The 15,613-nt window shown below is 43.1% G+C and overlaps 1 long non-coding RNA gene and 1 pseudogene across 1 annotated transcript; both read left to right on the top strand.

Annotated features, from left to right (window-relative positions):
• Window positions 1-2,090: 2,090 nt before the first annotated feature.
• Window positions 2,091-8,266, top strand: LOC139422440 (sodium-dependent proline transporter-like; annotated as a pseudogene).
• Window positions 8,267-11,831: 3,565 nt separating this feature from the next.
• Window positions 11,832-13,821, top strand: LOC139423028 (uncharacterized). The gene is made up of 5 exons (XR_011635789.1): window positions 11,832-12,032; window positions 12,980-13,080; window positions 13,294-13,395; window positions 13,570-13,628; window positions 13,736-13,821. It is a non-coding gene; the product is annotated as an uncharacterized lncRNA (long non-coding RNA).
• The last annotated feature ends 1,792 nt before the right edge of the window (window positions 13,822-15,613 follow it).

Raw genomic sequence — 15,613 nt, 5'->3', positions numbered from 1 at the left:
TTCGAACTGGTTCAAGTCTGGGCTCTGGCTGGGCCACTCAAGGACAATCAGAGACTTGTCCCGAAGTCACAGATATCGGGTGCACCAACGGTAAAGGTGAGTCTGCACAGAGAGGGCGTGTTTATATATATATAAAAATTGTTCAATAAGTCATAGCTTGTGTTACGGATACAAGTATCCTGTGTGTGTGTGTTTCTTTTCGCTCCTTCTTCCCTCACAGGTGAAAATCATCACTCCCCAATCAGTCAACAATCAATCATCAATCAGAAGACACACCTCCTCCTGTTTTCTACCCTATCACAGTTCCCTTTCCCTTGGTTTAAAAACCCCATCAGTTGTTTGCTCTAGAGCTCAATCTTTCTGTAAATGCCATGTTTGTAGATCTCTGTGTTTCACTCTCTCTTTGTGTATTAACCTCTCTTTTGTTTGAGCACCTCCATAGCACTTTGTCATCCCCTGTGAGTATTGTTTTGGTTATGGTGTTTGTTTGTTGCTGGTGGGAAAAGGGGGAAACCAAGACAAGTCGCCCATGGGCATACACTACCCGTAGGTAGACTTTGTTAAATACACTAGTTAGAACTGGGTGGACCACCCACTGTATTTTTGGTTAATTAGCTGTTGTTAAAGTAGGCTAGTCTAGCTTAGGGGTGTTTTTGTATACTTATTGTTTCTTTCCTTGGGTCCAGCTCAGCCCCTTTTCCTGCTCCCCCCATTACCGTGTGTTTATTAATAAACCTTGAGTTTGACGGTAGATTTCAGTTGTCCTGGTTATTACGTTCACATTTTTACTTTGTCACAATTATAATTTGCATGAGTTATGTTACGCGTCTCATTACCACCCCCACCCCCCCCCTGTCGGGCTAAAAGGGATTCGTAACATCTTGGCTGACGTTAGCAAGACTTCCTGTGCTCTGCGCTCAACTCTAATTTCCCGGTCATTAACAAAAGTGCCAATTTCAATCATCATTGACGAAAATATCCGAACTACATAGATTTCTATGGAACTTTTCCTCTGAGCAATATATCGACAATCCAAAGATTTTTATTTCAAAGACATTTAACGGTTTATGCTCTCGTTTGTTAGTTTTGCATAACATATTATAGCCCATTTTATATCAACTACCTGTAGGGTACTCTTATTCCCCTTGTATGACTTACAATGTGTCATGATGTTGATAATGAAGGGGGGCAGATGGTAGTGGCCTAGTAGTTTTTTAATATGAAAATTAACCAATGATATCAGGCCACACCCGGCCATGATTACAGACACCTGTGTGTCTTAACACTATAAATGAGTCATCCCGCAATATTTGTCATTATACCCAGATGAAGACATAAATATTTTTGCATCGGAGCTCCAAGTGTTTGCGGCTCTCCTTTATTTTTTTTAAGCGTTCCACTCCGCTAGCCAGCACCTCGCTATATATAGGTGTGCGTTTCTTTCGCCTCTAGATTAGTCTATTACCCAGTAAACAGCACCCTAACGACAAAAAGCTCCACAACGATGCCGAATTATAATTATTTTCCTGACACTGGTCAAAGACCTAAACAAGATTACTTTGAATATAGCCAAAGGGAACGTGATAAGATAATTGTATCGGAGTCCCTTTTTGACATGCCAGGGGTAATTATGACCTCTCGAAAGAACTTACATTTATCTAAGCGCCAGATGAGAATGCATCAACATATAGTCACTCTTAGTGATTACGTGCGTCAAGGCATTATTCCACGGGGACTCAGGTGAAAAAGAACCATCATTGGGACAGCGCACAGATTTGTGAGCGCTGGTGTGCCATCCTGAACAAATGTTCTATTGATTTAATGACATTGTTGACCAGTTGAAAAATGATTATTGAAATGTATAACACGATTGAAGAGAAACGCACAGCTCTGCAAGGAACTGTTAATGATGATGGCATATTCAATGAACTGATAAACTAACCAAGAGCTCCAGGACAAGCTGTCTCAGAAATTAAGGAACTTAAAATCAAGAAATTCAATCAAGGCAAGGCAGAGGACAAAGTCTACTTCTGTAGAAACTCTTGACAAACGAGGTCCTGCTCCTCCTCTCCATGACAGACGCAGGAGGGATGCCGCTTACTTCTATCCACCCCCGTCTGACCAACGCTCTACAACCTGTTTCCAGTGGTAGTTTTTCATCCAACGAGAGACTGGGCCGACGGAAGGGCGGAGGTGGCCGCGGACACGCGCACCAAAAAGATGCCGCACCCGACCGGGTAAGAAGAAACTACTACCAGAGGTAGATGGGCCCGTTCACAAGGTCCCAGAACCTATGGGACTGGGTGTCTTTAATTTATCAAGCAAGATATTGAGCCCTGCCCATATCTCCTTGCTTAATAAAGGGTTATATTTTGTGCCTACTGACACCAGCAGTATGATCTCTTATTGAATCTCTTGATCCTCTCCCAGAGAACACTTTGTTAGTTACTTTTGAGTTAACATACACAAATTCCACACGAATCCACACGGCCGGTATTGAAGCTATGGAGCATTTTCTTCTGCAACGTGACCCTAATGAACTACGCATGCATTATAACATTGGCTGAAATAGTACTCACACACAACTACTGCATGTTTCTAAATTATTCCTTTATTCTGACAACGGGTACTGCTATGGGATCCCCCATGGCTCCTAACTATGCTAATTTGTATATGGGTTAGTCTATTTTCAACCCTCTCAAATGTTTTCTTGCCTAACATCATTATTTGGAAACGGTATATTGATATTTTTGTTCTGTGGAGGGGTGACGCAAAACAGCTCCAGGCGTTCCATGCTTTTATTAACTCCTGTTCTGAGCATCTGAGATTTACTATGCAAACTGATTTGACGTGTATCAGATTTCTTGATCTTGTGTGACGATAATGTTCTATACAATGATCTTTACAGGAAACCTACTGATCATAACAGTAAGAGGGATGATAGTTGTCACCAACTTCCCTTGAAAAACGGTTTGCCCTACAGCCAATTCTGTCGAATCAAAATAATTTGTAAAAAGCAGATGTCGACAGAAATATGGCTGAGACGCAAATAAAATTCATGGAAAGGGGGAATAAAAATGGTCAGCTTAATACTGCCGATGAGAAAATTCAGAACGAAACATGACCTTAAGGTCGATCTCGCAAAAATAAGCATTCTTGCGTTCTAACTACCCGCTGTTCAAAGTTCTCTGAACAAATGAAGAGAATCGTTCAAACTTTGGCATTTTCTAAGATCCGATGATAGTATTGTTTGATGTGTTTTCGGACCTTCCCTTGGTTGTATTGTCGCGGGGCAGAAATCTCACACTTAAATTCTGATTTACCACCCCACGATATCCCTGCACCACGTATTTGCGACCCTACTGGCTGGAAACTACAAGTGCTCAATGCAATGGCACTTTCAATGATCCTCCAAACACGGAAACAGATCACAATCAAAGGTGTTATCATGTGCTCCACTAAGGCAGTTATTTATCTTATAACTTGTCATTGTGGGTAAAACAAAGCGCGAATTAAAAGTACGTATCTTGGAGCATCGTAGCACCATTAGGCGCAAAAACGTACTCAGTTGTGGCCCACTTTTTTGGAAGAAAACCACTCGATTTCGTCTCCATTATATTGGCATCGAACATGTCACCCTCCCTAGGAGAGGGGGTGACCTCGACAATTTATTTTTTAAACGAGAGGCTGCTTGGAGCTTTAATTTAAAATATATCAGGCCACACCCGGCCATGATTACAGACACCTGTGTCTTTTGACACTATATAAATTAGTCATCCCACAGTATTTGTCATCATACCATGACGAAGACAGCTTGTCTGTCAATGTTGGACATATTTTTGCATCTGAGCTCCTAGTGTGCAGCTCTAGTTAAAAATCACATGTTATATCAACTACCTGTAGGTACTGTTTATTCCCCTTGTATGACTTACAATGTGTCATGATGTTGAAGGGAGGCAGATGGTAGTGGCCTAAATCAAAATATTTGCAGTTACAAAAACGGAACTACCATTTTAACCTGACCTACTTCCAGTTCTTGTCCTTAGTTAATCTCTTTGCAGTCTTTTTACTGGTCCACTGACAACTCACACTCACATTTCCTGACGTGTGAACCACACCCTTATCTGTTGATCTGGACTACATAGCAATTCCTACCATTGTCGCTGACTGTATTAACCCTAAACAATGTGGAGTCCCAGTGTCTCATACAAGTTAAAATGGAGAGGGAGTACTAAACTTGTGACATGGAATTATAATTTTTGAAATCAAGGCATGACACCGTTATAGGATCTGTCTGACAGTTTTAAATGTGTTATCTGTTCTAGAGTCCAGCACAGCTGACTGGGTTTAATTTAGCTCATGATGTCACCAATCCCTCATCCCAGCCACAGTTTGAGTCCCGCCCCCTGCACCCGCACCAGACCCAAATATTCTCAGTCAAGAGCAGTGGGGTGGGAAGTATGAGTTTATGCTCTCCTGTATCGGCTACTGTGTGGGACTGGGAAACGTGTGGCGGTTTCCCTTCCTCTGCTACCGCAAACACATCCTAGTCAGTCTACTGTTGGTCTCCTTCAGCTCTCCATGTGAAGCTAGTACATGCTGATGCTTCAATTGTTGAATGATGAATCCTCTTGTGTTGGCTGGCAGCATTCCAGATATAGTTAGTGATTATAAAGCCATAGTGCTGTTTGTAGGAACTGTCCTTACATGCAGTGTATACGTGCATCAGCTCAGTGAATAAACAAACGAAGGAGGAATGTCTCCGCTTGAATTATCCAGTTTCCACAGCCTAAAACCCCAAACAGCAAGCAATGCAGATGTAAAAGCACGGTTGCTAGGAAAAACTCCCTAGAAAGTGGAACCTAGGAAGAAACCTAGAGGAACCAGGCTCTGGGGGTTGGCCAGTCCCCTTATGGCTGTGCCGGTTGGAGATTATAAGAGTACATGGCCATTAAAGACAGATTATTCTCCAAGATGTTCAAACGTTCATAGATGACCAACAGGGTCAAATAATAATCAGTGGTTGTAGAGGGTGCGACAGGTCGGTACATCAGGAGTAAATGTCACTTGGCTTTTCATAGCCTGGCATTCAGAGGTCGAAATAGCAGGTGCGGTAGGGAGCGTTGAAAACAGCTATGTACTTAAGAGCTGTTACTCTTAACTTTGTAGGTGGTTTACGTGACTGGTTTACGTGATTTAGTGCTGATCGTTTTGATCATCAGAGGTGCTACACCGGAGGGGTCCCTTCAGGGTGTTGCCTTCTACCTGACAACTGACTTGGGTTGGCTGACCAGTGCACAGGTATGTCCCGTAGTGGAGACAGGGTGGTATATCTAGAGTTAAGTTTAGGTTGTGTGTGTGCCTACCTTTAATGATGTGTGTCAAGGCCCTTGCTGCTGGCCAACAAAGTAAACCGCATGTCTTATCTGTCACCGTTACCATGTAGGTAACGATGCTCCTCCCAGATCTTCTACTCATTGGGGATTGGTGTTGGGGGGGGCTGCTCTCCACGGCCTCCTACAATAAGTTTGATAACAATGTCATCAGGTCAGTAGTACTCAAATCAAATCAAATTTTATTTGTCACATACACATGGTTAGCAGATGTTAATGCGAGTGTAGCGAAATGCTTGTGCTTCTAGTTCCGACAATGCAGTAATAACAAGTAATCTAACTAACAATTCCAAACTACTGTCTTGTACACAGTGTAAGGGGATAAAGAATATGTACATAAGGATATATGAATGAGTGATGGTACAGAGCAGCATAGGCAAGATACAGTAGATGGTATCGGGTACAGTATGTACAAATGAGATGAGTATGTAAACAAAGTGGCATAGTATAGTATAAAGTGGCTAGTGATACATGTATTACATAAGGATACCGTCGATGATATAGAGTACAAAGTGGCATAGTATAGTATAAAGTGGCTAGTGATACATGTATTACATAAGGATACCGTCGATGATATAGAGTACAGTATATACGTATGCGTATGAGATGAATAATGTAGGGTAAGTAACATTTATATAAGGTAGCATTGTTTAAAGTGGCTAGTGATATATTTACATCATTTCCCATCAATTCCCATTATTAAAGTGGCTGGAGTTGAGTCAGTGTCAGTGTGTTGGCAGCAGCCACTCAGTGTTAGTGGTGGCTGTTTAACAGTCTGATGGCCTTGAGATAGAAGCTGTTTTTCAGTCTCTCGGTCCCAGCTTTGATGCACCTGTACTGACCTCGCCTTCTGGATGATAGCGGGGTGAACAGGCAGTGGCTCGGGTGGTTGATGTCCTTGATGATCTTTATGGCCTTCCTGTGACATCGGGTGGTGTAGGTGTCCTGGAGGGCAGGTAGTTTGCCCCCGGTGATGCGTTGTGCAGACCTCACTACCCTCTGGAGAGCCTTACGGTTGAGGGCGGTGCAGTTGCCATACCAGGCGGTGATACAGCCCGCCAGGATGCTCTCGATTGTGCATCTGTAGAAGTTTGTGAGTGCTTTTGGTGACAAGCCGAATTTCTTCAGCCTCCTGAGGTTGAAGAGGCGCTGCTGCGCCTTCTTCACGATGCTGTCTGTGTGAGTGGACCAATTCAGTTTGTCTGTGATGTGTATGCCGAGGAACTTAAAACTTGCTACTTAAAACTTGCTACCCTCTCCACTACTGTTCCATCGATGTGGATAGGGGGGTGTTCCCTCTGCTGTTTCCTGAAGTCCACAATCATCTCCTTAGTTTTGTTGACGTTGAGTGTGAGGTTGTTTTCCTGACACCACACTCCGAGGGCCCTCACCTCCTCCCTGTAGGCCGTCTCATCGTTGTTGGTAATCAAGCCTACCACTGTTGTGTCGTCCGCAAACTTGATGATTGAGTTGGAGGCGTGCGTGGCCACGCAGTCGTGGGTGAACAGGGAGTACAGGAGAGGGCTCAGAACGCAACCTTGTGGGGCCCCAGTGTTGAGGATCAGCGGGGAGGAGATGTTGTTGCCTACCCTCACCACCTGGGGGCGGCCCGTCAGGAAGTCCAGTACCCAGTTGCACAGGGCGGGGTCGAGACCCAGGGTCTCGAGCTTGATGACGAGCTTGGAGGGTACTATGGTGTTGAATGCCGAGCTGTAGTCGATGAACAGCATTCTCACATAGGTATTCCTCTTGTCCAGATGGGTTAGGGCAGGGCAGTGTGCAGTGTGGTTGAGATTGCATCGTCTGTGGACCTATTCTATTCTATGCACTCTGAGGCTACAGGCATGCTGGGAAATGGAGTCAATTCTAACATTGTTCTGCTTTCAGGGACTGTCTGGTCATCACCATAGGGAACTGCAGCACCAGCCTCTTTGTGGGCTTCGCCATATTTTCAATCCTGGGTCACATGGCTTGGCGGAAGGGAGTGCCTGTTAGAGAGGTGGAAGACACTGGTAGCTCACAATGAGCAAATCACTCTTGAATTAACAATACATTTATTTTATGTTTATGACATGGTAATCACAATACATCCAGTTATTATCATGGCAAATATAAGCTCATTATTCTTCCGCCAGGTCCCGGTTTGGCATTTGTGGCATACTCAGAACCTCTTGCTCAACTGCCAGGCTCTGTTTTGATCGATCCTCTCCTTTTTCATGCTGGGGGTCGACACTCTGGTAAACCACAGTGCTTTAAACCCACCAAACACAGACATCTAACACCCCGCTCCCTGTTTCTCTGGCCCTCATCCCTGTAGTTTGGTGACATGGAGGGTATCACCATGGCCATGCTGGATGAGTTCCTACAGCTCAGAGCTAACATGAAGGAGAAGTCTCTGTTCCTGCAAGTTCTTTGTTTCGGCTTCTGTCTAATGGGACTGCTGTTGATCCCGTGTGTATTAGTGAGGAAGGGGTGTGTTTGTTGGTGCTGGTGTCCGTCTCTCCATAGGGAGGGATTTACTGGTTCACCCTCATCGATTCATTCGCCACTAGCTTTTGCCTCATTATCCTCTTCATTGGCATCTCCTTCTATGGTACACAGCAACATGCACCTCAACTCCATACCCTGCATGCTACATTTTACATACTAACCACTATTCAGACATGCCCCACACTTACTGTATGTCATTGGTGTATTCAGATACTTTCACTAAGTGTCTGCATTCCTTAATATTCGCATGCGTGAACCAGTTTTGCCAGGGCATCATTGCAATGATCTCTCTGCCCTTCCTGGGGCCGCAAAGTGCTGCTCTACTTCAAGCATGCTGGGTATTCTGCACCCCATTTCTCCAATTGAGTCAGGCAGACCCTTGACCTTTGACCTTTACATTATATCTCTGGGAAAGCATCCCTCTCTGTCTGAAATCCACCCTCAGTGGTGAATAATTGAAAGAAACTGCCATCTATCCCCTTTCACCCCAGCTGTGTTATTTATTCTGGGGCTTTATTATTAACATGTGCTATTTTCTGCTTTATTCATGTTTTAATCAGACATTGGTTTTATAGTTTAAATATGACTTGTGTCCTTGATTATTTAGAAAAGTGCAAGTCCTATTTAAATAAATATTAGTATTGTAAATAATGTTATGATTACTTGTTGAAACTCCTCTACTGCGATGGCTGAAACTGCTTAACTTTGACGAGGCGTTTGTCAGCTGGCAGTGAAGATGACGCTACTCGCAGCTGGTTCTCCAGGTTTGTGTCAGACAGTCTTGAGCGGAATCAAGTTTTTGCAAGAGTCAGTTTAGGTCGTCCCGAACACGGATGCGAATTTAAGCGCATGTCTCCTCAGAACAGTAAAATGCTCAGCGCTAACGTACATTTTGTAGAACTCAAGGAGAGGGGGGTTGTTGTACCTGGGGTTGAGCTTGTCATTGCTTTGCAGCTCAATGACTTTGTTGTAGGCCATCCGGCACATCTGCTGGTTTGACATTGAACGGGGTTGCAAATGTTCAACTCCAGTTTACTTTTCACATCCTTAAACCGCTCACAAAATTACTTTTGCCAGCTTTCCACACTCACCAGCATATTCTGATGTAATCTCAGGCTCTTGTCCTTGCAGAGTAGGAACATGTACTGTTACCCCTTTCTAGTTGGACTTGCCACAGCTTTAATTTAGCTTCAAACGATTTCATGTTTGACAGCAGATCGCTGAGAAGCTGGTTCGGCCTTTGGAGCTTGATGTTCAAGTCAGACAGCTACTTGGTTATGTACACCGTGAAGGCCAAATCACACATCCGCTTGTCATCACTCAGTTCCACAACAGCTTTCCCCCTTCATGAATTGTTTTACGTCATCCGTCAGTCATAAAACCGTGCAAGCATGTTTCCACGGCTCAATCAATCATCACACCTCAGTGGTAAACCAGATCACCATACTCCGATTCAAGATCACTCAGTAGCTCCTTAAACTGGCGGTTGTTCAGCCCTTTATCAAAAGATACATTGATGGACGACACTACAGTTGCCATTACATTGTTCGGCTTCAGCGACAGTGCACACAGACTTTCTTGTTGTATGATGTAGTTGCATACAATTAAATCACTTTGATCAAGACTGAGAACAAATAAAAAATTTTCACTAATGCGGTTAACCGCTTTTTCGAACCAACCATGGCTGTCGCTCCATCTGTATTAAGGCCACTTAATTTTTCAAACTGTAGCTCAAATTTGCTCATAGCCGAGACAAGTCCTCACCTCTGGTGGTGCGATGCATGGCTTCCAAAGACAGCAATTCCTCCCTTGTGTCAAACTCCTCTAATACCACGCACAAATTGGGCATTATTTGTTGTCAGTCGTTTCATCACATGCCAAAGAGAAACTCAATTTCTTGTGAAGTCCTCCAATGTTTTGTGCCATGTCAGTTATCCGCTCCGTGACGATTCTTCGAGATAAACTGACACTTTGGAACAATTTAACTTTGTCTGGTGCTAGGAACTCTGCAGTGACAAGGAGACACTCTTACAAATTCTCCTTCTGAATGAGGCTTCAGTTTCTTTGCGATAAGCTCACGCACCACAACTTGCTTGCATAACCTCATTTGGATGGGGAAATGTTTTGTAAAGTTGGGGACCAAAACCCTGCTGAAGAGCAATGACTTTATCCACAAAAAGTTGTCCTTGCAACTCATTCAGTTTAGCATGTTTCGAGCTGTAATGATGCTCCAAATTTGCCTTTTTCATTACTGCAAGTGCATCCCCACAAACTAGGCATACATGTTTGCCTTTCTATATTAATTTGTCTTGGAAAACGTTACACTCTGCATTGACTTGTCTTTACTGTAGCCATTTTTCTGATGTACAGGTGCTCGATGATGAGCTGTCTGGTAGCGCCAAGGCTTTGGGGGAGGTGGCTGGATTTGTAAAAATTAATTTGTGTGAAAACGATGTCTAGAGCTTTTTTATATAAATGTATTTATGAATTCAAACGGTCTTGAAGGCCGTATAAGACCCGGAGGCCGGACATCCCCCACCCTTGCCCTAAGGGGATAAATAAAGCTGTATTGAAATGGCTTGAATACTGGAGCCACACTAAGAACACATGAAACCCTTGATAGTTTAAAGGCTGCCAGTGTGCAAATAATGTAGGACAGGAGTCACAAATTACATTCAGCCGTGGGCCGATATTTCCTCAAGCGGATGGTTGGGAGGCCAGAACATAGTTAAATAATTTGTACACTGCAAATTGACTGCAGTAATACCAAACAAAGTATTTGACAAGCAGATTGTTCGGGATGAGTTGGACCGCAGAGTGAAGGAAAATCAGCCAACCAGTGCTCAGAATATGTGGGAACTCCTTCAAGACTGTTAGAAAAGCATTCCAGCTGAACTGTCATCAAACCAAAGGGTATCTACTTTGAAGAACCTCAAATATAAAATATATTTTGATTTAACACTTTTTGGTTACTACATGATTGTGTTATTTCATAGATTTGATATCTTCACTATTATTCTACAATTGTAGAAAATAGTGAAAATAAACTCTTAAATGAGTAGGTGTCCAACCTTTTGACTGGTACTGTATGCGTTTTTGCTCAGAAATCACCCGTCGACCGCCTATTGTGAAACCCTGGGTTTACATCAGTAAGGAAATATACAGTCAAATTTATTCATTATAAAAAATCTATTTATTAATCTCTTTCTCCATTATTTTAAGAAATCTATTTGACCTCAAATTCCTGGAGGGTGAACAACTTGAACAACAATGGAGTGGGAGAGGAAGGAGTAGACTGAAGGCTCTGTTCACGGTAAACCTGACAGAGACACGTTCAACCTTGAGGTGGATTTCGCAGCTATGACCTGGGAAAATGGGACAGGCATGACCCTTCACTGGTGGAGGTGGAGAGTGTATCATCACCTACAGAGTTGTGTGTATGAAGAGACTGATAATGGATTTCACTGTCCAGGAATCTTGCCCTGCCAGCCAGAAGGATACTTTTTTGTAATTTACTGTAATGAAAGGCCTCCTGCGGGGATGGGAGCTGGGATTTAAAGAATAGGACAACACACTTCACGACAACACTACATGAAGAGAGCCCTAAAACATTATAGCAAGGCTGCAACACATGACTTGCAGCTGTCTGGGTTCAGGTCTTGATTTGCAAAAAAGTTGATTTGCTTTTCTGATGTAATATACGGCTAATCTGTAAAGAATATGTTATTCCTGTTGTCTTGTTAGCGCAGCCAAATCCTGCACAAATAATAATTTTAGGTACTGTTACCATGCAGTTGTCGAAATAATTGATGCGGTGGTCTTCCAACATGGCCGCCAGGAGGCCTCGTACGTCAACCCTCTATTTTTTTGGGGGGGGGGAGGACGTCTGGTGGATGTGCGTCTGCAACCTTTTTCTGCGGTTTCTTTCTGCCGCGAGTCAGCGGACAATTGAAAACCGGGGGTTCTACGATATCGGATTGAGATAAAATAGAAGAACGACAGTTACTGATTTGTATTTAATGTTTTAATAATCTGATAACACACCAAGATGCCACCCAGAAAACGCACCTCTGGTGCAGCACAGGACAAGGAAATTAAACCCAGAATAGAAAATGCCTCCTCGGACAAGCCTGATTTATCGATAGAAAGGTAAACTTCCCATCTATCTATCGTATTTAACAAGATACCGAGTCAAATTAATTGTGTAAAACACTAGCTACCCTGTCATGTTACTGTCTAAAATATAACGTTATTTTCTGTACGTAAAATTATAATTGGTAATTGTTTGCGAGCTAGCTACCAGCAACATCCCATACGAAAATCGGTCGAGTCGAACAGCTGGGAAAACATGTTACTGTTGTAGTTACAGCATTTGGGAATATGTGGCATGCCACTCGTTTTGTTAGCTACTGTACGCTAAGGTTCTTGGGTACTGTTGTCTTGCCAAATAAATTAGCTAATATGATGGGGCTTTCATATGCCCCCACTAAAGTGACTCCAGTCGATTTGATCTCGGTTCATAGATATTATTTCCCACTTCAGTAATCTTCTTCAACATTAGTAAGTAAGCATGGACACAACATTTGGGACTGGATTACGCTTCCTACCATTAAGTGTTAGCTAGTTTTAACGCCATAATTCTATAATCCTTAGTTGAAACAATAACAAAGCAGTTACCCTGCCTCTGTTTTTGGTCAAAAAGCTGAGGGGTTGGCCTGGAGAAATGCAGAGGCCAAATGTAACCACTCTCAAATTCAGAAACAGCTATGGATGCAAGGACTGGCTATCAATGATATCAAAAGTATAGCTTTTTAAGGCATTTTACGCTTACATTGTTTAAACATTGGAGTAAAACAAGCTTCTATTTTGTGTTCTGGTGTGGTATGACAGTTGAACTAAAATCAATGGGTTTTTATCATTATGTCCAAAAGGCATGTTGCAACTAAGGTTTACAGACAATGACTAAAAAACACACGAATGCCACAACTAACTACCTGTACTCATTGCTCCCCTCACAAATCATGACTGTCAAAACAGTGTATGGTTTATCTAAATGTGTAACTTTCTTTATTTTTTAACTTTTTTTGAACCATCAGGCACAAAGAGAAGGATGCTGACTTTGTGACTGACAGATGCAGTGTGTGATCGTGCCTGGGCAATATGGAAGGCAGTTCAGGCCTCAGTGGACAAAGTCCCTGTACGTATCCACTCATTGTCCTCAAGTTACTAGTAGAAAATACACTTTTTTTAAAAATCTACTAATACCATTTCTGTATGCTCTGATGGATAGAATATAACAAGTGAATAAACAACTGAACACAAACTATTTGTCTCTGATATACATTTTATTCAAGGTTATTCACAGAGATTGACGATACATTACATTTTTCTTCTCTCTCTGTCAACACAGGACACTCAAAGGCTTTGTGGTGCTTGCTTGTTTGTGGTTGTGACTGACTTGGAAGTTGCAAGTTTTACCTTTCACTCAAGTCCAGAAGGCAGTGGATCTGAAGTAAGTAGTAGATCCAGGAGTACCAGTGGAGCCTTTGTCAGCGCCAGTGCCCAGATCAGTTCTTTGTTCCATGTGGAAAGAAATCCTGCAGGGCTGCTGGATAATGTTCCTTTTGGCAAAAGGTGGGTCAGTGGTTATTGATCACTAATGTTGCAAATTTTGTTTTTTTGCAAGGCGAAGAGCAACAAAGACATACACTTTCCCTCTTCATGCTTAGTCAGAGTTCTGGCGAGGTGAGCAGCAGGTTTCTATCCATGGGTCTGTTTTCCCCCATGACGCTGTTAAGACAGGCCTGTGTAATGATACTGCTGCTGATGTGCATTGTCTGTGCTATCTGCAGGAAGGGTTCTGTAGATGGGGGATGACCTGGCCATCAGATGGAAGGATATGACATGTGTGTTTTGGAGTTCTTCATCAGGCGCTGCCCTCCTAGCCTGCTGCAGCCACTTTACAATAAGACTTTTTGACCTTCCGTCTCAGACTTCCCCTTCCTACTGCAAGCCTCATGCCCTCACATTGACATTCTCTTTCATTTACTTAAGACAAACACCCAATCCATCCACTTATAAGGTTGAGACGTTGTCATTTGTCGCACAGAATAGGTGAGGTTCAGACAGTAAATTTACATGGCTGAGAATTCTGTGTTTGGGTTTTCTGTGTCTGTCATCTCATTGGTCATCTGTTGTACTTGTGTTCCAGGTGAAGAATGTGTACCAGACCAGTTTCTCTGCTTTTCTGGACTCCATAGGCCTCTCTGGGACTCAGGACCTTCCCCAGGTAGGATGCAAAAACTGCATTAAATGCTGGAGCTTATTGCTATGCCCCAAGTTATATAGAAATATGTCAACAATGGCCTCTATGGGACGGAGACACACAGACGGAGGACGGGGCTGTAGTGGAGATGGTTGAGAGCTTCATGTTCCTCGATTTCCACATCACTGATGACTTATGGTCCAATCACACCGACACAGTTGTGAAGAGGCACGACAATGCCTCTTTCCCGTCATGAGGCTGAGCAGGTTTGACATAGGCCCTCAGATCCTCAAAGTTTTACAGCTGCACAATCACTGCTTGATTTGGCAACTGCTCAGGATCTGATCGCAAGGCGCTACAGAGGGTAGTGTGTATGGATCAGTAAATTGCTGGGGCCGAGCTCCCTGCCATCCAGGACCTCTACACCTGGCCGTGTCAGAGGAATTCCCTAAAAATTGTCAGACATCGGCCACCCAAGTCAGTCTGTTCTCTGCTACCGCTTGGCAAGCGGTACCAGAGTGCCAAGTCTGGGACCAAAGGGCTCCTGAACAGCTTCTACCCCAAAACCATAAGACCGCTGAACAGTTCATTTAACGGCTACCCGGACTTTCTGATTTTCACCCACTACCTACATAGTACATCAATCAATCACCTAACCAAACCTACATGTACATATTACCTCAATCAATCCCCTCAACTACCTCGTTCCGGTACTCCTTGTATATAGCCTCTTTATTGTTACTATTTTAGAATATACACTACCGTTCAAAAGTTTGGGGTCACTTAGAAATGTACCTGTTTTTGAAAGAAAAGCACATTTTTGGTTAATTAAAGTAACATCAAATTGATCAGAAATACAATGTAGACATTGTTAATGTCGTAAACGACTATTGGAGCTGGAAACGATTTTTAATGGAATATCTACATAGGCGTACAGAGGCCCATTTATCAGCAACCATCACTCCTGTGTTCCAATGGCACATTGTGTTGGCTAATCCAAGTTTATCATTTTAAAAGGCTGATTGATTATTAGAAAACCCTTTGCAATTATGTTTGAACAGCTACAAACTGTGCTGATTTAAAGACGCAATAAAACTTGCTGCCTTTAGACCAGTTGAGTATCTGGTGCATCAGCATTGGTGGGTTCATTACAGGCTTAAAATGGCCAGAAGCAAAGAACTTTCTTCTGAAACTTGTCAGTCTATTCTTGTTCTGAGAAATGACGGCTATTCCATGCGAGAAACTGCCAAGAAACTGAAGAACTTGTACAATGCTGTATACTACTCCCTTCACAGAGCAGTGCAAACTGGCTCTAACCAGAATAGAAAGAGTGGGAGGCCCGGTGCACTTCTGAGCAAGAGGACAAGTACATCAGAGTGTCTAGTTTGAGAAACAGATGCCTCACATGTCCTCAACTGGTAGCTTCATTAAATAGTACCCGCAAAACCCCAGTCTCAACATCAGC

Source organism: Oncorhynchus clarkii, chromosome 12 (genome assembly GCF_045791955.1).
Source record: "Oncorhynchus clarkii lewisi isolate Uvic-CL-2024 chromosome 12, UVic_Ocla_1.0, whole genome shotgun sequence".
Taxonomy (NCBI): Eukaryota; Metazoa; Chordata; class Actinopteri; order Salmoniformes; family Salmonidae; genus Oncorhynchus; species Oncorhynchus clarkii.
Note: the sequence above shows the minus strand (reverse complement) of the source record. Positions and strands in the feature narration are given on the sequence as shown.